The sequence below is a fragment of the Emydura macquarii genome, unplaced genomic scaffold (genome assembly GCF_026122565.2).
Source record: "Emydura macquarii macquarii isolate MOO-44397 ecotype Brisbane River unplaced genomic scaffold, CSIRO-AGI_Emac_v2 contig_2834, whole genome shotgun sequence".
In the NCBI taxonomy this organism is placed as follows: Eukaryota; Metazoa; Chordata; order Testudines; family Chelidae; genus Emydura; species Emydura macquarii.
The window spans coordinates 2,553,206-2,578,402 of record NW_027132971.1 but is presented as its reverse complement, the minus strand read 5'-3'; positions in this window follow the sequence as shown (position 1 = coordinate 2,578,402).

Sequence of the window (25,197 nt, the reverse complement as noted above, 5' to 3'; positions counted from 1 at the left end):
GGATTTGAATCCACATCTCTTGCCTCCCAGATGAGTGCCTTAATCATTAGACTATATAGAGTCATTCTCTCTCTTTGGCCCAGTGAATATTTACATTTTTATGCAAAGTGTAAGAGCTTCAGCAGAAGATGAAGAGTGACTCTTAGCCTAGTCGTTAGGCTACACACTTGCAAAGAGGAGGATCTGAGTTCTGATCCTTGCTCCATAATAAGGGTTTGAAATCAGGATTTCCCATGTTCCAGGCAAGTGCCCTACCACACTCAAACATAGAGTTCACTAGCCAAAAACTCTTTTCCAGTTTGCTGATAAAAGATGGGTGTGGGGAAAGCAGGTAGGGGGTGGACAGGCAGACTTCATGAAGTGAAACAAATCAATGATTAATTACTGACTCAGCCAGCAGCACAGCTATCAGGTGAGACAGAGAATATTTGTTATCTATGCACAAATAATCCTGTCCTGACAGTCTTCAATCTGCTATGTTTCTTTCACCAAAAAATAAGATGCGTCAGTCTGCACCTTTAAGAAAACAAGCAAAGTAAATAGTCACACTGCAGGAGACCACACTGTGACTTCATGTGGGTAAACTGAACCAATATGTATTCATCCAATGAAAGAACACACACAGCAACATGTGACAAGAGTCCACACTGAAAATGGAATTCTTCAGCATGAATAATGAAGTCAAAACAAAATGGGGAACTCAAACGAAATTCTGACGTGAGAATAGCACAAAGAGGTAAAGTCAAAACAAAATAAAATATTCTATTTTTATTTCACTTCATCCCAAATTCATTTTTGATGGAAACCTACCTGTGATTTGACAAAAATTAGATGAACTTGAGAAGTTCCAGTGAAACATTTTGGATTTGATGAATCAGCATTTTCTTTCATTAGAAAATTTCTGACTAGCTCCAGCAAGGAGAATTTCTATTCAAAACATACAATATTAGAAAACAATACAAGTAAAACTAAACAAGTTTACATTGTGTGTATGAGTATCAGTTTTCTTATGCAGGCTAATTTTGTAGCATGTTAATTGACATTTTGGCATAAAACAGTTTTTGAATAGTAAGTTATTTCATTACAATAAATGTTCATATTATGCTAATAGAAAAATCATTGTTGGATCTCTTTAAGTAAACCCATCACAGAGTTTTGAAACATTAAGTATTGCAGGTATTGGAAGAGCAAGCCAGATGTGTTTATCTGAACACCAAAGAAAGGAGTCCCAGCTGTACACTACAAGGAAAAACATCCAAAGCAACCTGAATTCCATCCACCCCATAAATATTTACTGAAACAGAAGCTAAATTGAGATCTTAATTTTTTTTGGGGGGGAGGGGAAGAAAGGAGAAGGGGAGTTAATGACTTTAACAGAACCGGAAAGTTTCTCTTCCTTGTGGATTTCTGTTTTAATATTCAAGTAGTAGAGCATTTCAAATGAAGTCTCTGCCTAAAAGTATAAAGGAAGAAGGAATAGTTCTATATCAGTTGTTAATAGCCTGTTACTCCATCACTGAATATGCATACAATCTTTTTGCTGATTAAGAAGTATTTTCTCTATTTTTCAAAGTATATTTTGAAAAGTTATCCCTGATTAATAATAGTAACAAAAAACAATAATTGGTGTTACAGTCGTGCCTCAGAACCCCAGTCATGGTTTATTGGGTTGGGCACTATACAAACACAATGTAAGTATATGAATCATTTGTCCATGGACAGAGTAGATAAACCAGATTACTAAACCTCTCTCCCTTTCTGAGGACTGACTGCTAATGACACTGCTTACGATGGCAAAAGTGCTAAGGATCATATTCACCGATCTACTATGTCTGGTTTATGACGGAAGATGGAGTGTGTCTGAATCTGGTCATAGGAGTGAAATTCACTCCTGGGCACAGTGCCAGCCAAAGGTGGAGAATATCAAGTACAAAAGAAAGAAAAAGAAATGTTGTTTCCTATTCCTATAACTACTGTTTACTTGTCCTTGTGAGCTCCTCAAGGCAAGAATATTTTGTCTAGGGAAGGCAATATTTTGTCTTCTGTTTGTCTAGAAAGTGCCTAGCACATAGACACTATCATAAACAAATATGAAATAATATTAGGCACTAGCCTAGCACAGCTGGTGTCCTGCATAGTTAAGTTGTTCATAGGCCTTGTACTGATCCTTTTGCCCAGAGTTGAATTTTCCATTGTGTACTTTGTAATTCCTTGCTGAACTTAAAAAAAAAAACAAAAACAAAAGCCATCATAGCATTGTTTTACTACCTGCCTATACTTGATTTATCTGTATGTGCTTCGGTAGGTGGATTGTTGGATTTATTTTTAATATCGGAGGGTTTTTTTGTGTAAGAGTAGGAACCAGTGAGAAAGATGGAGAGCCAGATTATCAGCTGTTGTAGCTTGTCCTAGCTTCTTTGACGTCAATGGAGCTATGACAAGCCACAACAGCTGAGGATTTGGCATAGAGAGAATACTTTGGTTTGTTGAAGTAAAACTCACGGGTTATATTTTTCAAAAATTGGTGTTTTAGACTGTGCTCATAAAGTAAATTTATGCAAAAATCTGTGAATGAGAGTGTGAACGTGTATGATGGACAAGCATAGTTTGTTCATGCATAATTGTAGATTTTGGATGTGTAATTGGTTTGCTGTGCAACCCTTAAAAAGAAAATATAGTAGCAATCTTCAGTAATGATCTAAAACACTACACCCCAGAAAAGGATAGGGCCACTGGTAGACTGGTGTGATAATGTTTTTATAAGGGTACTTAGTTGCCCATATTTGAAATGTATATATTTGCTGTAGGGTTTTATACTGTACTTGGGTCAGACTCCATAGAACAGTCTAAATTTGTGAGGGCGTATTTGGAACATTTAGGGAAATGTATATTAAGGTCCCTTTGCACTTCCCCGAAATACAAGCCAAACAGGAATTAGAAAGGCAGATTGTCTCGACATTCTATCCATGTTCACTAAAAACCTGCACTATGAGACAACTGGTTTCATAGCCCTTCTGTATGGACTTAAGAGGGGAAAAAATGACATCACCCCTTTGTACTACCATGTGTTTTTTAATCGTGTATCCTAAAGATCAATAAACATCTTATTCATGGAATGTGCTGGTGGCTTTCTGGGGACAGAAAGGAATATTTTACTTAAGCAGTTGTTCAGAACTGGACCTTAGGTGCCTTGTAGAAGTTTTTGGCCTTGTTTTGTGGCACCAGATGTCAAAAGCAGGATCCTGGGCTACATGGACAAATACGCTGATCTGTTACGACAGTTTTTTTTTTCCTGAACGATACTCTGAAATGTACGGCCCTTTTATTTTTTCCCCCTTAAAGTATCTCAGGTATTAGTTAACACTTCAACATCTACCTCCCTAATCCTGATGCCTTCTAAGACACTGTCAATATTCATAATTGATTTGACTTCTAACAACAATAAATTGAAGCTACTGAATTCCTTGCATTTCAGCAATGGAATCAATGCTATCTAAATTCCTTCTCTCTGTAATCTTCAGAAATTGTATAGTGGCAGCTTAAGGTTTTTTTCTCCCAGCAAGTCATTTCTTTATCTCATCTTGTTTTTATTTTTTCTTTTCAAAATCTTTCTTAATGAGCTTTCCATGCTTGACTAGTTCTGAACCAGTTAGAAATCTTATTGGGTGAAAAGAAACTCATGCCTCTCAACCTTTCATCATGCTAATGTGGAAATGTGGTACTTCAAATGTATAAAGCATCTATGGATAATTGGAAATTTATCAGGCTATGGAAATAAAGCCTTTGAATCTCAAAACAAGTGCTGCAGATGAAACCCCACAGTTCATTACCTAAATTTTTATTTGAAATTTCAGTGCATATTATGGGGGTGCAGTACACTCGCAATGATAAACTGTGTGAAACTGCTGTAAGAATGATTGAGTGATAGGGATAAACAGTGGAACTCTGAACAGTGGTGCCTGTCTGGTTGTTTTCTAAAATAGCAATGGCATCTGTAAAAGTTAAATTTTAAATGGACCATAAAATGTTACATGTTTAGAGATTGACTCACTTAAAATTTGAATCTTAAATCGTTCCCTTTCCTGAGGTGTAATTACAATTTGCAGCACAGAGTTTGTTTGATCCTGATCTTTTTGTGTTATAAATGTATAGAGCTGAAACTGTCTTATGAAGGCAGAATGCTGAGAACTATCCTTCAAACTAAAAAAACCCCTCATATAATTAAAAGCTGGAGAAGTGAATCACCAATAGAGTACATCTCCCAGGATGCACAACACCAACTTGCCGAAGGGAAGTGGTGAGACTGAGTGCATCATGGGAAATATAGTCTAGCTCGGGAACCTGACTGATAGTGGAGAATGGTGACAGGATGCACCTGAGATATAACTCTCTTGAGTTGCTGTGGTAACACACACCCAAATAAAAAAAATTCAGCCAAAATTTTTCAGATATTGATTTTTGACCAATAAATTAATTCAAACCAGCTCCAGGAAAGTGAATTTGAAAGGGTATAATTGTAATTTATGTCCCTTTATTTGTCTGGGCCTCAATGTAAATGAGACTCAGGACCTTGAAATTAATTTCCTGTTCATTAATGAACACCTACACACTCCATTATTTTGTAGCCTGGGTTTTAAATTGTGAGTATAGCACTGACAGATAGTCATGGTTTTGTTAGAGGTGGTTTATTTAATGATTTTTTACAACATTTCTGACACAGCCTTGTGTCTCTTGTATCTAATGGACATTTATTTTCCTAAACTGCATTTTTTCATTCTTCTTATTCAGAATCTTTAATTTTTCAATCTGAATTCTTATTGGATAGATGAGGAATATTAAATTTGACCACATGTGCTGTGTTTTAATTTGTTATTTACATTTATATCTTGCTGTAAAGTGATAAAATTGTTGCTTTCCACATGGGAAAAAGATTTTGTTCAGTGGAAACACGATCTTTATTTGTAGAGGTTTTTATGTACCAGGATTTCCAATCAGATTATTAGTTGCCTCTGGGTGAGGAAAAGTGTGTTAATTTGAATGGCTGCTCCTGTTAATCCAAGTAATCCGGGTCTCTAAAGAGATTAGCATAAACCCATACATACTTGCTTCATTCTGTTCATGCTTCAGTGATGTGGTTAGTTACATGATATTCTGTCTGTGCCTGCAAACAAACTCATTTGAAAAAGCGTCTGGCTAATTAAAGCAATAACTGTTGATTGAGAAAAGAGACAAAGAACTAGATTTTAAACGGATTACTGTTTACCTAAAAGGAGTAGCTCAGCTCTCTAGTTACAAAACTATTAAAACTGTCATGTGGAAGTTCTTCCACAACCCCAGGAAATCACAGGCTGCCACAGAGAAACAAGTTACAAGAGGAACAAAAATGCATGATCAGCCAGTAAGAAAGCTATTTGACTGGTGCTAAATAATATTCCAACTAATTTAAAGAAGCTGTAGGAGGCTTGAATATCTAGCACTCCCAAGACTATCTTCTTGGCTATTTTACTGGCATCAGAATAACGCACATGAAAGTTCTTAAAGGGGCATTTCCAGCATATGAGAAATTGGTCCCTATTTGGAGTGGAGCCAAACATTCTTATCCCAGACCATAAGCTCATTCAATTGAGTTAATTTTCAGGAACACACTGATACTATCTTTCCAGTTCTTGATTTGCTAAAGACCACCATATTTTGTTACTTAGTAACATGTTATGGTTACAGGTTGGTGGCTATACAAAAGTTATTTGCTAGGGCATATAATGTTTTGGAAGAGTTGCTCTCCAAAAAGAAAATACATTAGATCATGTCATAACAGATTTGCATATTACTATCCCAGAACACGAATATGTGAAAATTTAGGAATATATGCATACTTATGTGGTTTCAAATTAAGTTAACTAAACAGTTAAATAGATCCAAGACTCTCATGCTGGTGGTCCTGAACACAGGTATCTACAAGCTGCCCACTGACTTTCTTGAGCTGATTTTGCAACCCCTGTGCCAAGCCCGTCTTATCTGTAACTAGATGCTCCAAAATGTACTAGCTGGAGCTGTTACCCAAACGTTATTGATTTGCACTGAGACTGCCCTGATATTAGCTTTGCTTTTTCCGTCACAGATCCAACAAGTTCTGGTGCACTAGCAGTTTCATGATACTGCCCTTCGTTCTGTCCAGTGCACTGTCTGCATTTCCCGGATTGCTAACAAGACCTCCTTTAGGGATGTGAGTTCCCTCAGTTACTCTTGTACCTGCAGACTTGAATTATCCAGCCCATTCACACCTGCTGCTTCATCCTCTTTTCTATCATTTCCCCAAAAGCCTAACACCCAGAGAAATTTTCCAGCATCACAGGAGAGCAGCTGAGATGTCACACCCAGAACTAGCTGCAAGTCACCTCTGTCTGCTCTTCTGCCTCAAATCTAGTGACAAAGACAAGGATGGGTAATTACCACGCTTGTCCACACTGACTCAAGGTTCTTGTTAAATATGCCTTAGTCTCTTTCTTTAACTCAGGTAAGCCTCCCAGCTCATTTTGGCAGCAAATGCAGATCCTTTCTACCTCATCCATGGCTTTTGGTCTTCACTATCTCCTCTCACAACTGAGAATGTTTCATTCATGCCCCAGTTACTTACTTGGCTGTCTCCAGAACTCTCTGTTAATGAACAGAAACTCCACTATTTTGTCATTTAGCTCTTCTAGTAGGAACTATAGCTGCCTCAGCCACCTCTTCTTTAATTTATTGCCTGCCTGTGACCTATGTTAGCTGGTGTTTTTCTTAAAGCCCAGCTCTAGTGGTCATGTGATTATATGAAAATTTCAGCTTTTCTTTTCTTTTCTTTTCTTTTCTTTTCAAAGATGGTTCTAGCCCTTATGTCTGAGGGAAGAACACTTGAAAATGTGAAGCCTAAAGGCTCAAAGCATAGAAGGCAAATAAAAAAAACCACATTTTATAATTTTATTTATTTTTTTTTTTAAATCTCATGTTTTGAGGGGGATGACTCATGATTTTTGTGTGCATTGGTTGGACAGTACTATACCTAAAGTCACCTGAAACGAAAGATTGGTATATTATGATATCATTTCAGCAAAGCATTCAATCATGTGTAACCTGAAGCTTGTGAGTAGTACCATTTGCTTCGATGGGGCTGCTCACATGTTAGTTATGTATGTGTTAAATATTTTGCTGTATTGAGGCATAACTTACTCCACCACATCTTGCCCCTATATTTTAAAATGACTGTCAATGAATATTTAGTCTTCAGCGCTCCATATTTGTTTCAAGGATGGTGGCAAAGCCTTATTGTGATATGAAGTAGCAGAAATTGAAAGGGGTAAGTATGGCTACTTCATGAACTCCAGTTTTTCACTGAAAAACAATGGAGTATTTATTGCTGACTCCTATTAAAATTCCATGTGTCAAACTAATAGGATTTCAAATAGATTTTATTTTAAATTGCCATTTTCACTGGCAGAGGCTCAGAAAACTATTCAATTCATATGCCATAAAGGGTCCACAGTTGCCATGAGATGTTTCATTTAAAAACCTATTGAGGTTGTCACAGTTATCATGGCTCACCCCCTGAATCCTGTCATTGTGTTCTGTTCTAATTAATATGGGTTTTGAAATTTTTTCCTGAAGTTTAAGAGGTTGAGGGGGGTGGATTCTGAATACTGCTTTTTGAGAAGCAAATAGTTTTGATATAGCAACAGATATCTTTGTGTAATTAATTATGCTTAAGCACCTAAAGCACAAAACTTGTGTCGTCTGTTACATGGGCTCAGGAAAATAAAACACTTAAATATTGGTCTGAGGGAATTGCCCTAATTGATAATAGTTGACTCTTGCATTTAAGTACTATATAATTCATTTACATGCCTCACTTGATTTCAAGTGCTCAACTTCTTAATTAGGCCTCTGTTAGACAATTAAACTTTTTTCCTCCTGGGCACACAACCGGTCTCAATACTACTATAGCTCAGATAGCTACATCTTCTTTCTTGTGAGAGGCTAATTTATTGCTTTAAGTGTCATTTATATAAAATTTCAACATTTATATAAAATTAATTCTTAAATTGCAGCTACACCAGTGTGAATATATAATGCCACATCTCTAAGTGTGTAACATTGTCACCCCTGTCACTGCCAAATAAGGTGACATTCTGGCCCCCTGACTCACCTAGAATAATACCTAGCTCTGGGAATAAAGTTCTACTCAACATCAGTAATGATGCCAAAATCTGGCTTAGTGTATGTCTAGATTAGGGTTCCTGGTCCTGTTTTTGCTCAAGTTGATTGCCAGTTATTTGTGATTTATCCTCTAGGTCAACCAAGTATAAACTAGAAACACTTGTGGAACATTTAAATTAGCATTTTAAAAGATGTTAGTTAACTGACATACAATTAACTTCAGTTAAAACAGCACCACAACCTTTAGCATTGACACTCCCTCAGAATAATTGTAGGTTAAGTCACGAGATATCACTTTAGCACTAGGTGATATATGGAGTAGGAGAGAACATTCTGTGCATGCTGGTGTATACCAGGAATGATTTTTGACACTCTAATTTAGAGTGATTTAGTTGAACTGACCAACAAGTTTAGGTGTGGAGCCTAGGGTCCACCCAATCCTCAGCCAACTTCTCCAGAGGTGGAATAGTCAGGTCAGTGGAGAGCCATAAATATGATTGTGTAAACTCAGAACTGTGCTTTCAGGAAGTGCTTGATGAAAGAGAATAGCAGGAGGAAGGAATGTTGCACTGCCTTGGATTTCTCCTCTTTATGCATGAACACCGAACATATGCAGTGGCATAAGGGGAGATTTTACTCGTGCAGGCATGTACCCCAAGTCACATTCCAGCCGTCTGAAATTAAATGTAAATATCTACCTTAATTCAAAGTTGATTGTGTAGTCAAGTATCCAAAGAAAAGTAAATGCAAAAGTTATGTTTATTCAGGTGTCCTCTTATCTATATTCAGTGATAAGTGATTACTTTAGATTCTAGAATGACTTATAGCAAAAGCAAAAAGGATTGGAACAGTTTATTAAATCAACTTTGTGTTAAGAATTAGGACACTTGTCACTTTCCTCTAAAACCAATTAATTATTTCCTAAAGCTAACAGGGTTGGAGTAGAAGTGGATAGTGCAGATTAATAAAAAAGTACGGGACTAACAATTGTGGCAAATGCTTAAAAAGTCCCTGACCTACCACCCTTTGAAGGTAACGGGGTGTTTTGACCCTGCTCCACATCTATAACTGTATTATACCAGCTTTAAGTCACTTTTATGCATATTAAATACACCAGCCCACATGTATATATTTTAAAACTGATCCCAGTGGTGCACCCAAAGGAAACATATCTCTCTGAACAATTCACTCCCACCGACCCTAATAGTAGCTTATAAAGTGTTCATGCAAATCTGTGCATATTTTAGTCAGCTCTTCAAATAAAACAAAAACAAAAACAAAACCCAAACAGAGGGGAATCAGTAACAAAATCAATCCTAGAAGACACTGAATATTTTACTGAAGAAAATGTACCGTGCATAAGCCTGAGACACCTGTCATAGGGTATGTTTTCATTTATTTAAAACAACTAGAAAAATCCATTCCACCAAATGGAATGCTCTGGTGCTTTATCACAATTACTCTTGGGTAGTTACACTTCCAGGTAGCTTGGGTTTCAAATTAAACGTCAAAAATCATTTGGCACTGAAAACATGACGTCTGTGACTTCAGAAAGCAAATAGCTCTATATGCCATGCTTTCCATTGGCAGTTCCTGAAAAAGAGCCAAGAATGGTAATGCCTCACTACTGTATCTTACAAAAATCAAAGCCAATTAGAAATAAAAATGCATTTCTGTATTTATAATAATAATACTTAGCCCTTATATGTGAGAGAGGTCGCTTTAATTACCTTGGAAATCTAAAAATGTACAGATCTCTGAATAATTATTAGAATTCTTTGCATTTGAGGCCACATTCATTCATCAGCACTGAGTCTTGGTGCTGGTAAGATTCATGGCTTTTTAAGGTCAAAAGCGATCACTATGATCATCTAATCTAATTTCCAGCATAACATAATTCTCAAATTCCCTAGTACACACCTGCAGGGGAATGAAGGGTCAAAGGATCCCAACCATGGCAGATCCTGTGAAATACCACCACCCCACTCTTTTTCCTTGACCCCAACTCACCCTTTAGTTTTGGTGTAGGATTTTCCTTATTTTTATACTGAGTGCCAAAAGTGTAAATCAAATTTTTGCAGGAACAGAGACCTTCTCTGAAGCCAATCACAGTGTGGATCTCCTCCTGCAAACTTTAGCAAACCCATGAGAAGGAGGAGGAGACTTATCCACATGGAAAACTTCACAAACTTAGCACTTTTATATCTACACTTTTTGGACTCAGCAGCAGATATAAGGGAGTGTGACAGGGAAGGAGTAAACCTCCCCAACTCTTCTAGAAAAAGTGCACAGCTGTTAGTGTTATTATTTCCAGTCTGAATTTTATTAGTTTCTGCTTCCAGCCACTGGAGCTTGTTAAGCCTTTGTCCATTAGACTAAATAGCCGTTCAGTATCAGGTATCTTCTCCCTATATAGATACTTGGAGTATGATCAAGTCCCTATTAATCTCTTCAGTAAACTAAATAGGTTAAGCTCCTTTAGTCTCTCTCACTGGAAGTTGGGTTTCCCAGAGCTTCAGTCATTCTTGAGTCTTTTTTTCTGAACCTTCTTCAGTTTTTCAACATTCATTTAAAAAGTGTGGATACCAGAACTGGTCACAGTACTCCAGGAGCAGTTTCCTAGTCCTGTTCAATAATCCCCTGTATAACCAAATATTGCATTAGTCCTTTTAGCCACAGCCTCACAAAGGGAGCTCCTGAGAGTAAGGCTTGGAGTAAGGAGAATGGGAGTTGCTGGAGGGAGACATTTTAAATCAATTCCCAGTGTCAGATTTCAAATGAGGTCATTTTATAGCAGGGATTCTCAAACTGGGGGTCAGGACACCTCAAGAGGTCACGAGATTATTATGGGGGGGGTCGCAAGCTGTCAGTTCCCATGCATGCTGTGGCTGCGGCTGACAGCCCCGGGTATGGCTGACAGCCAGTGCCCTTCAGATATGGGTGGCTGGAGAGCAGTGGCTTCTAGCCAGGTGCTCTGAAGACAGTGCCGCCCTCAGCAGCAGTGCAGAAGTAAAGGTACTATGGCATAGGAGTATAGGTGGCACGGCATGGGATGGGGTGGGTTGTCACAGCTTGAAATACTTTCCCAGAAAAAAAAGTTTGAAAACTGCTCTTTTATAGGAAGAACAGAGAGAAAACTAGAAAAAAGTGAGTAAACAGAAGGGAACAATTAAGTAGAATCCAAAACAGAGAGAAAGAAGAGAAACAAAGAGGGGGAAAAGAGAGATGTAGAAGACCGGGGGAAGAAGAGAAGCAGAAAGTATAGATGGTAGCACTTCCCCACTTATCACCAAGTACAACATTAACTTTACTAATGGCCTGGTTATGCTTCCAGTCAAGGACTTTTTCAGTTTATTTGTATAAACAGGATCTTGTCCCAAAAGTCGTACTAAACAAAGGTCATATTCTAGCCTTGACTGTCATGCAAAGTTCCCATTTATGTCAGTGGGATGTCTGTGCTGGATAAAGGGTAATATATGGCCCTACCTAACTTGTGCTGGTCTATGAGCCCTAATTTAAAAAAAAAAGATTTTGGTTTCTCCAGAATAAGTTTAACAACTGTGCTTTAAATGATGCGTGTAGTGTTAGCAAGATATCAGTCACATCTTGCTATACTGCCAGACATTTAATAGTTCAATATGACAAGCTGGAAAGTAAACAGACATACCAAAATATTCTAATATAACAACCTTGATATTTGTCAGGAGCACTGTATTTATGCAGCAGATGCTTTCTGCCTGCCTAGTGTAATTCGAGGCTGTGCACAGTCTTGGGACAATAAAACTGTCTACAGAGGTGAGCACTGGGAATGGAATCCGTGACCCCTATTTAAAACAAACAAAACAGAATTATGTTGTTTAAAGGAGGATCTTCATTAGGTAAAGAGGAATGAGGAGTAGTGTTTATACTGTATCTTCTTTTCAGGCTACTAGAGGTTGAGACTATTATATTGAAGGCCTTCTCCAGCAGTTAATTGGAATTTTGCCTGAGTTACAACTAGAGGATGGTGCCCAAAATGCTGATACACACTGATTTATTTCAAAGTAGTATATTTAATTCAGTAACTTCTGCAGCCCTTCGAATGCTGTTATAGTTGGATTGTCTCCACCCTAACTTCTCCCATTATTTTTACAACAACTTCACTAATGTCAAAATCCTGAGGTCATTATTCAATTTTTACTCCTTCCTTGTCTGGGCAAACTCAATGAAGATGCTGAGGTCAATGGGAATTTTTCTCTGTAAGAAGTAAGGATGGAGTTAAAGTGGAAAAATGCTTATTTGTTGTGAATTATTGGACTCAGTTCTAATATTCTACTTTTAAATTTTCTTTGCTCCTATAGTTTGGACAGTATATTGTGCAAAGGACACCATTAGGTGATAGTCATCATACAAGACTGAAACTGTCAGGAAGCCAAAGAATTTTTACCATAAAATTTTGTTTTAAGGGGGATTTTGTTTGTTTGTTTGCAGCAGATTAGGGGAGTAGGCTTTTCACTGATAATATGTTGTGCTGTGTAGATAAATGCAAATTGGAAAGGGACCTAGAACTACAGAGGGCTGCATTTGAAGAAAATGGGTTACAAATCAGCCTAAAAAATACAGAATACATGCAATGCTTCATTAAGAGGGACAACTAGAAGCCAGTAAAACTGGATGGTATAGAATTAGTCTGTGAAACAATTTAAATACCTCAGTTTTGTGTTGAGCCATGATGGGAATGTGGATGCAGATAGTAGGAGCTGCATGAAGAGTACTTGGCGGAAATGGAGGGAGATGACAGGAATTCTCCATGATAGGAATATGCCAAGTAAACTAAAGAGCAGTTAGGCCAGCCATGACATATGGGTTGGAATGTTGGCCAGCCAGGAAGAAAGAAAAAATGCTTCACACTGCTAAAATGAGAATGCTGAGGTGGATGCTGGGTTACACAAGCTACACAATGAAATGGTATGAGCCAGGATGCAGGTAGCCCCCTTCATGGAAAGTATGGAGTACCAATTGAGATGGCTCAGTCATGTAAGACAACAAGATATGGGATATGTTGGCCATAAAGAACAAGAACTAGTAGTCACAGGACAAACCATGAGGAAGACCTAGAAAAAGGTGGTTTGAGATGCTAAAGGGGAGTACATGAAGAAGGTTGGTATCAGATTAGTAGATATACTTGACACGAACACTTGGAAATGGAGAACAAGAGTCACTGACCCCAACTGATGGGACAAGGTGAAGAAGAAACTTATGTTTGTTGCCATGAAGTAGTTTCATTACATAACTCTGAAATGTACTTTGAGGTTCATTTTATGGATCCTATTACCTAAATGGCTCTCTACAGTATATCCATAAAGAAAATTTGAGTATTTGCAAAGGCACTTGCGTAGTCTCTTTTTATGCTGCTGAGACTCAGCAGGACTGCCTGCTGTTCTGAGGATTGGTTTTAAACTTACAGGTCAGAAGAATTCAGATATTTTTGCCTCATTCTCTGTCCTCTGGGTTTTTCTAGACCCAACAGAACTTCTCAACAGAATTTTGCAAAATTATCAATTTCCCAGGATTGATTGTGTATTAGTAGGCAGAAAGGTTTTTGCATTCAGACCTTGCTATCAATTTTTGCATTCAGACCTTGGTATCAATTAAGCCCAGGAAAATCCAAATACACTTTGTAGTTGGCCAAATATTGATGTCTTCATTCAGTTTTTACTCCTTCCTCACTCAGGCAAACTCCAAAAGAAGTCAATAAGTCTTCCTAAAGCAAAGATTGAATAAAAACTAAGTAAATACCTCAGGATTTGGCACAGGGCAAGGAAATTACTATTGGATAAATGAGCAGTCAAGCTCTTTAGCTGTGAACAAATATTAAGATTTCCATTTATTAAAAATTCATCACATGTAATTCAAAGTGAATGAAAACATCAATCTCTGATCCATTACTACTCACAGGAAAAATGGGGATGATTATTTTTTAATGCATGCTTCTATAGTGCTTCCCACCCAACGATCTCAAAGCACTTTCCAAAAATTATCACAGCATTAATTATTAATTAATTAATTATCACAGCACCCTGTATAGAACCCACAACACCCACATCTGAGAACTATTATTATTCCTCTTTTACAAATTGGGAATTGATGCACAGAGAAATTAAAAACCAACTTTTCAAGAGCAGTATGTGCATGATTTGCGTGAGCATAAATCTTTATTTTCCTGCGTACTGTTGGTTATTTGTACATGTAAAATAAGGTGCATATAATTTTAGTTTTAGATCAGTTCTAGAATTAGTTCTAGAGTGCATCAATGTCATGGATGAGATTTTTGGCATTTGGGTTCCTTCATATAATCATTGGACAACATTGATTCCTATAGACTTGGTTAAATTTTTTGAACAAAAAGTGGCTGCCTTTAGAGCGATGGCCAATTTCTCCCCCTCCCCCAGATAGATGGATGTTCTGAGGATTGTATATCTGAATATTTGGCAAGTCAAATGAAAGATCTATTGTCTAGTTTGCTTTACTTCTCAAGTCTGAAAGTGCCCTACTGATGATATATGGAGACTGGGTGCAGGCACAGCAGATAGGAGGTGCTTAGAATCCCTTGCCCTATCCATTGCACTTCTGCTGCTTCTGTTGGGAGCACAGTCAGATCCATTGAGTTGTACATCTGGTCTGGCCACCTGTTTATGACAACAAGGGACTTGCATTAAAATGATACATATTTTATACGTTCAATTAAAGAACACACACACACACAACAGCAGAGACTACACACTCACTCCCTTGCACCAAACAGATGTGCGGTGCTTGCTCAGTAGAAGAGGAGGACTTAACCCTATTAGTGGTTTCTACTTTTAAGAGCATCAAGGCTAAGATTTAAAAATAAAGCCTGGTTATTTTTTAAATTTAAATTGTTGTATTGGTTTGTAAAACGGAGACAAGGGCACTAGTAATAAAGAGACACAGGAATTAGTGAACACATGTACAAGTATTACATAAATGTATATATTTACAGTTACTATATAACATACAAAATATTCAATGACTTCTTGTTTACTTTTATTATTCGCTGGCCATCAGATGCTAAGAAAACCTCTATCTCATTATATTTGGAAGCCTAAGTCCTCCAAAATGTATACACCCCAACAATGAAGAACGTTAAGTTAGACATTAATTATAAAGCGGTCATCCAGTTTAGTGAAAGCTCTGATTATATCTTCCATTTTTAATGATCCATTTCATTTAATGATCCATTAATGATCCTCTCAATTTGTTTCTTTAATGTCGTTGCTCTGAATGTTAATAGACATTCAGTGTTGACTAGTTGTGAGTTAGATTTTGATGAACATGTACAGTAACTTTTCTGAGGACTTTAATATTTTAACCCTTTTTAATTTTAATGGCCTCGTAACATCAAAGCTGAAGGACCCTCAGTTATCACACAATTTCTAGGCAGTTTTTTCCTCCTTTCTCTTTAATCCATTGTCTAGCAAATGAAACACAGAATTTAGGCTATGAAGTCAATCCTGTAAGCAATCCATAAGCAGAACTGCTACTGAAGTCAATGGGAGTTCCATGCACAGATCACTTGCAGGATCCAACCTTTTATTTAAAATACCGTTAATTGCCAGGGAAACAAATAAGAAACTTCATGTCTTATCTGCCCTCATGTACCATTGGCACTCTTAATATTAGGTTATTTTATATATTTACATATATATCACAGTAGCTCGGCACAAAACACAAGGGGATTAAGGTTGCATCAGTGCCATGCATGAGTAATACTGTGAATGTAACTTAAAAATCACTTTAAAAAAGTGAGATCATATTTGTCGTTTGGGTTCAGTGCAGTTCTTCAAGACATTGCTCTTAGATTGAGATTTTGTTGTGGTTCTTTCACCAGCAATAATGAGTTTGGCTGACATAAAAACAAGCTGATGCAAGGCAGCTGGTCATGCAATTCACAACACTTGTGAAGCATTGATTTTCTTCCCTCCCTGTATTGTAAACAGAACCTGTTATATTTCAAAAACTGTCTGCCTCTGAAATTTCACTTTTGAGGGATGTGAGAGATCCAGATTCTCTCTTATCAGAGCTGGACAGGTATCTTTTTTTTTTTTTTTTTTTTTTTTTTTTTTTTTTTTTTTTGTGGGGAAGAGAGAATGACAGGTCTGAAACCTGTCAAAACTACATTTGACAGTTATTCACACATCCCTCTTCTGTAGTCAGAGTACTATAGCTTTAGCAAAGCGTTTTGCCCACAGGCAAATCTTCACAGTTGAATTTACCCAACCTGCCTGAGGGCTTTACTTGAGGTGAAACTTATGATTATATTTATGCTTACATTTCAGGTTTAATTTCTCAACTCTTTTATTTTGAGTTTAAGAATTAATAGCAGGACTTCAGCTTTCTTGCCACAAGTTTGAGGGACTTATCTGCAAACCTTTACCTATGTGAGTAGTCTTTAATATTGATTTGAATGGGTCTAGTCACATGATGAAGCACAATTTAAGTGAGGAAGTGTTTGCGGGATCCTGTCCTGGGACATTACCAGAAATAAAGTTGGTGGCTATAACTGCAATTATTTTTCTCTGATCCTGGGAACTTTAAGAACAGTAATTGGAAACATTATTTTTACCTCTGCAGGAGAGTCAAAGCTTGAGACCTAAGCATAAGAGCCCAAACTGTGCTACTGCCTTGAGCACTGACACAGGGTTACATTTAAATTCATGGTTAAACCTCATATGCGCAACAAAACAGTGTTTTATCCTAGATCTTCAGGGGGACAACTGTGTTAGAACCAGGTAGTCACCTGATATTGTTGTTAGTATATTGTAGATAGAATAATAAAGATCAATCAGAAAATCAGCATTCACCAACCAAGTCCTTAAAATAAAGAATTTTAAGCCCTGACTCTTCTTCAGATGTAACTGAGTTTTAACAACCAGTTCCCTTGACACATTTGTTGTTGTAGCGTAGACATTCAAAAAGTCTCTCAGAAAGAGGGAGAGTGTAAAGTTATGATTGTTTAGCTTTTGAATGTTTTACTGAAACAAAACCCTGAAATAAATAGAGAGGGATTCCCCAAATCCCAGACCAGGGCATTTTATGCAAGAACACAACACAGACCATCACAAACCATACTGCATGCCACAGCATTCAAAAATTCAAAGGTGAGGCACCATACAAAAGTCTAGCTGGGGCCTTTTTAAATGCTGGGCAGTGGCACCACACTTATAAGGTCACAGTGGGTTACAAATTCCAGAATCTTCACAGTCTGCAACCCTGTATCAAATGAGCCTTCAAAAATCTCTTCCAGAACAACCGATTGGAGTTTTATGTTAATATCAAATACCAGATATGCTAAAATTGCCCTTTACTATTTTTCACCCATTTTAAAAGCAAAAAAAAGAAAAAAAAAAAAAAAAAAAACCAGCAGCTTGGATCCTTTTAGAGTAATTGAAATGAAATTCAAAGTTGCTATTAATGGTTTAGGATTTCTCAGGCTTTTCATTTGCTCTTTTGACAAAACAAGTCACAGATTAGTCTCTATTGTAAACAATGCTTGTGGCCTATTTATAACTAAAAGACAGAGCCTAAAAGAAATGAGATCAAACCAGACTTTATAATAGAACGTGTTAGGCAAACATGCAATTTGTACCAAGGAATCCTTTGAAACTTAAGGGAAAAATGTCAAATAAGATGACTGAGAACTAACTCTTTGAAAATCAAAGTATTATGTATATGTGACATTTGCCAGATTTCCATTCGTCTTCGGCTGGGATGCAGACATAAATCATACCTGCACTTCATTTCTTTCAACAAGGCTAAATTTTTGCAGTGGATTTCCCCCTCCGAGGCGTAGCAATGTATACTATGTTATAAATTGAATAAAGCCATTCATAGTAATATTTCATTCTGACCATTGCTATAAACAGATCAAAAATAGCTTAGCCTCAAATAGATTTTACTATGTTTCAAAAGATACACATCATTAAGGATACTGGTGCACTCTTACTCAAATGTTGGTTTATAAGAAGAAAAGCTGTTCCTAATTACTATTGGCTTACAACTATTATTCCAGTAATTATCTTGCTTCAATGCCTATATTTATCATGTAGATTTAATAGAGCTGGTTCAAAAAATTGTGACGGAACAATTTTCCATAGGAAAATGCAGTTCTGTCTAAATTGAAATGCATAGAAAGGGGAATGTTGATTTTTAAACCAAATTGTCAACATGAAAGTCAATGGCTTTTTATTTTAACTCTCATTAAATTTCATTAATAGTTTTATTTTTTTACTTTTACATTACAAATTATTTTTAATATCATTATACTTACATATTATGTATATTCAGTATTATGGTTTGACATTATTGAAATAAAATTTGATTGGCTCTGAACTGAATTTGCATTGTCATTGTGTGCGAAGTTCTGAAATTTTAACTGGAATGAAAACAAATGTTAAAATCTTGAAATTTCCTGTAAAATTGAAATTCCGTTCTTTGACCAGGTCTAACATTTAACTTGTATATGTAGGAATAATTGGGCCACATCCTCAGCTAGTGTTAATCAGCCTGGCTCTATTGAAGCTATCAGAGTTAAGTCGATATACATTTGCTGAGGATACATCTCTATCTCACTATCCTTAATTTGCTTATTAAGGGGCAAATTCTTCTTTCACTTACATTAGTGTAAGTCCTAAGTAAACTCATTGATATCAGAATTGAAAGCTCCAGATTTGTGCTCATGTAACTGATCAGATTTTGGCATCTGTGGGTTGTTTTTTTTCCCCAAGTATTTTAATTATTATGGTTGGAGGCCCAGTGCAATTTAAGTTGCCTGACCACTGTCCTACAGGCCTGGCATAGCTTCAGTTGCTTGCTTGGCTATTCTGACCCCTGTAGCATGACATCTTCCAGTTGGCAAAGATAAATAGAACTACTGAGTAACCTTGCAAATGTCTCAGTTTCTGCACACCACGGCTCATAACAAAACAAAATACACAACATGTATGCTTGCAGCTGCACAAAATAACAGTAATAAAAACAACAAGTTACTTTTTCATTGCCAATTTTCATTGCATATTTTTACACCGCCCCACCTATCACCAAATGTTGTTTTAACAACCCAGTTATTATGATAAAAATAAAATGTAGTCAAAGGTAAAAACCCAATGTAGGTAATTAGCATATATATAATAATAAATAAAAAAATAATTAAGTAAAAGCTGTTTATAAAAAAGTATAAAAAATTACCACTTAAAGAAAAAGGAACACTCAATCAACACCTAACTTCGCAAAAGGTGCTGCCGGTAGAACCAAAGGCCACTAACTCCCTGGCAGACCCCCTAAAAAAAAAGCTGTTCCTGTATACAGCCTTCTAAGTGACTGCTTAGCTCTCCAGGCTTAGTAAATATAATATATTATAGTTAATTTTAAATTTTATATTCAACTGATATATCTATAAAAATCCTTGCACATTAAACCTTATTAATCTGCAAATCAGGTGTACCGTGTCTCGCTGGTATTCACACTATTCATCCAGTATCAACAATTAGCATCACCAGCTCAGTTAGTTTTGTATTTATTCTGTAGCATATTTAGTACCATAAGATATACCACATAAGTCTGCTTGAAACCATATCATATTGTGCTAAAATTGTTCTCATTTATACTAGCTTCTGTAATCATGTGGTGATCCATGTAAGTCCCAGGTACGGTGAGGCCCCAGTGATTTACAAAAATCAACTAGCCACATGTCTTAGACAAGAGTAAATTTAGAGCCTTTCAGTGCAGTTTGCAGTGAGAAAAGTGTTGCCAGATTAGAGGGAGAAGCAAATTGGTCAGCACAACTTTAGTGGCATCTCACTAAGTAACCCAGGAGTCCTGATGTTGAGTACGAGGGTGAGTCCATTTCCCCTTCTAATAGTTTTCTATCATTGCCAGTATTCTTATTTCATACCCCAAAATTTCTTTTAGGTTAATTTGTGCCATTTAGGCTCAGCCCTGTTTTGGGGAGGAAGTACAGTTTTGCCAGTTATGAGGAATCTGTCTGAGGGAGGAAGAATCATCCCCAGGCCTACAGATCACTGATACACCTACTGAGAGTGCACCTTATTCCCTTCAGTATGCTGACAGTGCTCTGTGTGCCAGTGTGTGGGAAGGGCAAGGCCATGGCCCTGTCTCCTACTGACCATTTCAGGTGCTATGCACTCCCCTGAGCACAGGACAAGCAAGTATGGCTGGCCCCAACACAAAGCATGACAGGAGAGAAGGAGATTGCCCTTTCCTTGTGACTTCCCCTCTGTACATCAAGGGCCAAATTTAATTTGAGCTGAGCAGTCCCGACAGTAGGCTAAATCTGCAGAGGTGTTGAGGGCATACATATCTCACTGACTTGAAGATTTGACCCAAAGTTTGGAATTCAAGTTCATTTTGGACTTTAAAAAATGTATCTTTCCCAATAATTTGTCCAGACCTGTTGAATGTGCAAAGGTGGGCTAGAGATTTCATGGTAACAGGCTTCCTCATGAAATTTCTAGCATGATTAGTTTTGTGCTCCCAGAAGGGGATTACCACAAGGACAGTTTTTCTTGTAGGATTTCAGAACTCTTCATTTAGGTCCTGGAACTAAATGTTTTGTGTGTAAATATCAAGCACCAGGGAAAAAATGTGCATCCATAATTATAAAGTGTGTTTTTAGTATTTGTGCATGCATTCTCAATGTCATAAGCACTACTGGAATATTAAAGAAGCCTGTTCTGCTAAGTTAATAAAGGGATGTCACTGTTAAAGATTATCCATGGGTCTTCTCATATTTAAATAGTTCATCACATGGTTTCCTTATGACAAGGTAATCTGACACAGACCAACCAAATGCAGTATGAAATCGGCAGCAGGCATATAAAGTCACAATTTTGTTTTTAATACTAGATACCAGACACTATTGTGAAGGGGAAAACTATTTAGCTGTACATAAGCTACTCACTGCCCAATTCGTGCTATAACCTAGTTCCGCAGACTTCTCCTTGAAAAATACAAAAGATATGGCTACTGTTTGGAGTTAGGGCTCCTGTGATGAGACATCAGATCCAGATGGACATGTGTGGACATCAGATCCAGATGCTGCTGTTTGGGGTCAGGCCTTACCCATCAGCCCCTACCTCTGTATAGGCTTGGAAATGATACCATGGTAGTTAAATCCCCTTTCTGATCCTTCGACTGACACTGATGCTAGAAATTGAGGCATCTGTTATCACTCTGCTTTCTGAGAACTACCAGAGGTGACATTACCAGAGTTGTGTTGGGGGAGGGGGTGAGCTTTGAATTTCCCCTGTTTTTGCCATTGGTGCTTTTCATGTGGATCCTTGGGTCTTGTCATAGATTTGGATTCCAAAGAAACCTTCGCAAAGTATGTCACAAGGAACAGGGGATTTAATCTTCTTTTCTGGCTCCCCTGCTTGCCATTTTCTTAACTCTGATCATTACTGTTGAATTATTTATTTATTTATACTTTAAATATCTGTTTTATTATTGTCTGGAGGGGCGATTACTGCACAGATTGTCTGCACAGACCAATGTAGGCTCTGAGCCTACATATACTTATGCTTGTGTTTAACTTGACTTATATGAGTAGTTCCATTGAAGTCTATGGAATTACTAACCTGCTAAAAGTCAAGAAGCTATAGGTAAATCATTGGGTTATTTTCTCTTGCTCCTTAGCATTGTTTTTGGGGAGATTTTTCAAGGCAGAAAACAGGAGTTAGCTGCCCAGATTTTACTGAGCATTTGAAAAATCTTCCACTTCATTCTTAACTTGGGCTAACATGCTTTATGGTGGCTTCTTATACCTGTCCTATTCGTGATTTAAAAGAAATTCGGAGGATACGTATTTGATTGGCAAATCCATCTTTGTTAGCGGTTCTGTGACACCAAATGGGACTGATGGAATAAAGAACAGGTTGTCTCTGTCCTCTCACACTCATTCATGGTCACCCCCTACTGTTGCTGTGTTGGTTGGTGTCCAGTTAGCTAATTGGGGTCCTAACCCTAAAACACAAACCCCTGCAATAGGAGATACTTACAAAGTTTCTTTGGAGGTTATTTTGGCTGTTACCGTAAGCTTACAGTCCAAATTTAATTCATGTGCACCATTTCTGTGTCAGATTAAGTCAGAAATGGTTGACTTAGAACAGAGAATTGAGTTGGTGAAAATAAGAATATGAAAGATCTTTTTGTTGAAATTAATGATGCACAGATGCAGATTGAGAATATGGAATCCTTGGCAGGCATCTTAATTAAGAGTAATGCTCTTGCTCATTGAAAATTGAGGTGATTGAAAATTTTGTAAAATCTGATATGAACATTTGAGTCATTCCACAGAGCTAAGAGAGTGGCTGTTTCTGAGAATAACTCTCTCCTCCCTTGCTAAATTCAACCTCTCTTTTTGTACATTTAGAAGATATTTTTGAATCTTTTTATCTATTAGTTCTTACTACTTCTGCTTCACCTCCCTTGACTAGAAACTTTGGCATCATTGTAGGAGAGTGATCATGACTAATATCTGGAAGATGAAAGGAAATATACAATTTCTGTACAAAAAGCTTTTTATATTTCTTGACATTAGTAAAGCAACTCAATATTTTACCCTTACTGGCTGGGTACACATCATTGCTGACTACACTATTAAGTGTTTTATGCATCTTTTATTGGATTTTACAAAAGTTAGATTAATTAAAGATCAAGGAATATATCTGTATATCGTGTGTGTGTGTGTGTGTGTGAATGTTGTTTGACTATTACAATGCCAAGATGATGATTGGTGCAATTTGATAAAATGCAAGATAAGGTAGGTTCTGAAGAGGAAGCACTGAATCATTCTTTATTTTCTGGGTATGAATATTGTCCACTTTTCTTCCCTTTTACTTTATATACATGCTGATATAGTTCACTTTTGGGGCTACTGCTCAAAGTGCTGGAATGGAAGATAGTTCTCTTTGATATATTCCCTAAATATTGCTACAGTTGCTTTATGGACTACATTCACAAAAAGATTTAGGTGCCTAAATCCCAGAATTACTCACAACTGGGAGTCACAAAACACCCAATCAGCTGCTGCTGATTGGTTTAGCTGTTTAGCAGTTTAGCCTGTAGCAATTTCATGGGTGTATTTTTCTCTGTGTATTTTTCTTCTGACTTGTGGATATTCTGTAGTGAGAAAAATGTTCTGTTTTTGTTTTCCTCTGATTAAAAATGACCTAATTGTAGCTTCAGATAAATGGCAAGAAAAGCCTGATTTTAACTGAACATTAAGCAGGAGAAAGTGGTTAATAAAAATCTGAGTAGCTCCATTGAAGTCAATGGAGTTACACCAATTTTATGCTGGTGTGAGATCAGAGTCAAATATTTTCTCTCTACTACATAATAACATTGTAACGATTGAAGACAGATAATTTGACCCTTTTGATAAAAGAACTATACTGTTCAAGATGTGGGTTCTGTTCAAAGGGGACATATAATACTAATATCTGTGTCAGTAATTCAACACAGCTACATGTTAAATGAATATTAGGAACTTTGGGTCACATCCTGCTTTCATTCTCTCTCTCACTGTCACACACAGCAGCTGCAGGTCCATTTTATTGTATATCTAAAAAGGATTGGGAAAAGAATTTTCTTAAGGCCCCAGCCTACCATTATTTTGTTGCCTTTTCTGTAGTTTTCCATTAATTTCAGTGAGAGTTGGAGGCAAGCCTTGAATGAATGAATGAATGAAACCATGCTAGGTATTTTATACTTCATTTTAAGTATATAACTATTGCATATTAATCCTTAAATACAATGTATCATGTTAGCTGTGATCTGCTACGTTAGATCACATTGCAAATTCTCTAATATTGTAAAAGAGTCCTTGAAAAATATATTGTATCATCTCTTTATATTTTATAGACATAATAGCCAATTCTACACAATGCTATCATACCAGTAAAATTCCAATGATGATAGTCTTTAAACACAGGCATCAAAATATGGCCAGTTATTTTTAAATGAAATAGAAAGTTAGTGATTTACATTTTTTGGAAGGCCGGGTTTGATGTTACTTTTGTAGACTGGGATAAAGTCTTCCTTTCTTGTTTACTGGTGGTCTATTGCATTCCTCCAGTGTTAGTACACTTCCACTGGCTTTCCATCATCGTGTCAAGTACTACTTCACAATATTTTTCACATTTTCTGCCTCATACATCAAACTATAGACTGCTATCCATAAGGCACAGCTGTCATTCTGCAAAATTTTTAGCAATGTTCTCATTTTTATCTGACATCTAGAAATACCTAAAGTAATAAAAAATCATTTCTCCCTCATATTTGCTTTGGTGCTCATTCTGTCCCTGTCAGTCTCCATACAGGATAGCAAGTGAAGAATTTATATATCACCTTACTGGGAGTTGTTCAAAGGCATGTCTAGAACCCTGGACTGTGCACTAACTCTTACTTGCCAAATATAAATAAAATAATTTAAAACACATATACATTACTAAAAGCTGAACTTGCAGAAGCTTCAGTTTTATGTATGGTGTGCATTACTGCTACAATTTAGCACTTACACATAATAGTTCCATATACATAATGGAAGAAGAATCATAATTTTACTCTCATGTCACTATTTTTCAGGCCAGATTCTGCCGCACGTTCTCGTGTTCTGTAGTCCTCAAGTAGCCCATTGACTTTTATGGGACTTCTATGTGGAGTAAAGTACCATTCAACATGAGAAAGCATATTAGAATCTGCCCCTTAATCAGCTGTGAACTGCGCTCCAGAAAGTGGATATTCAGTTTAACTAGATTGCATTTGACAGCTGTAATTCATTCCTCTAAGCACTTAGAAACATCATGCAGAGAATACCAAATATCTCCTATACTTTTAAAAAGTGATAATTTGTATTAAATACAGAGGGCTGCTATGAGAACATAAGACTGTGAAAGAAAAAAATGAGTTCCAGAGTTTCTAACAGATAAC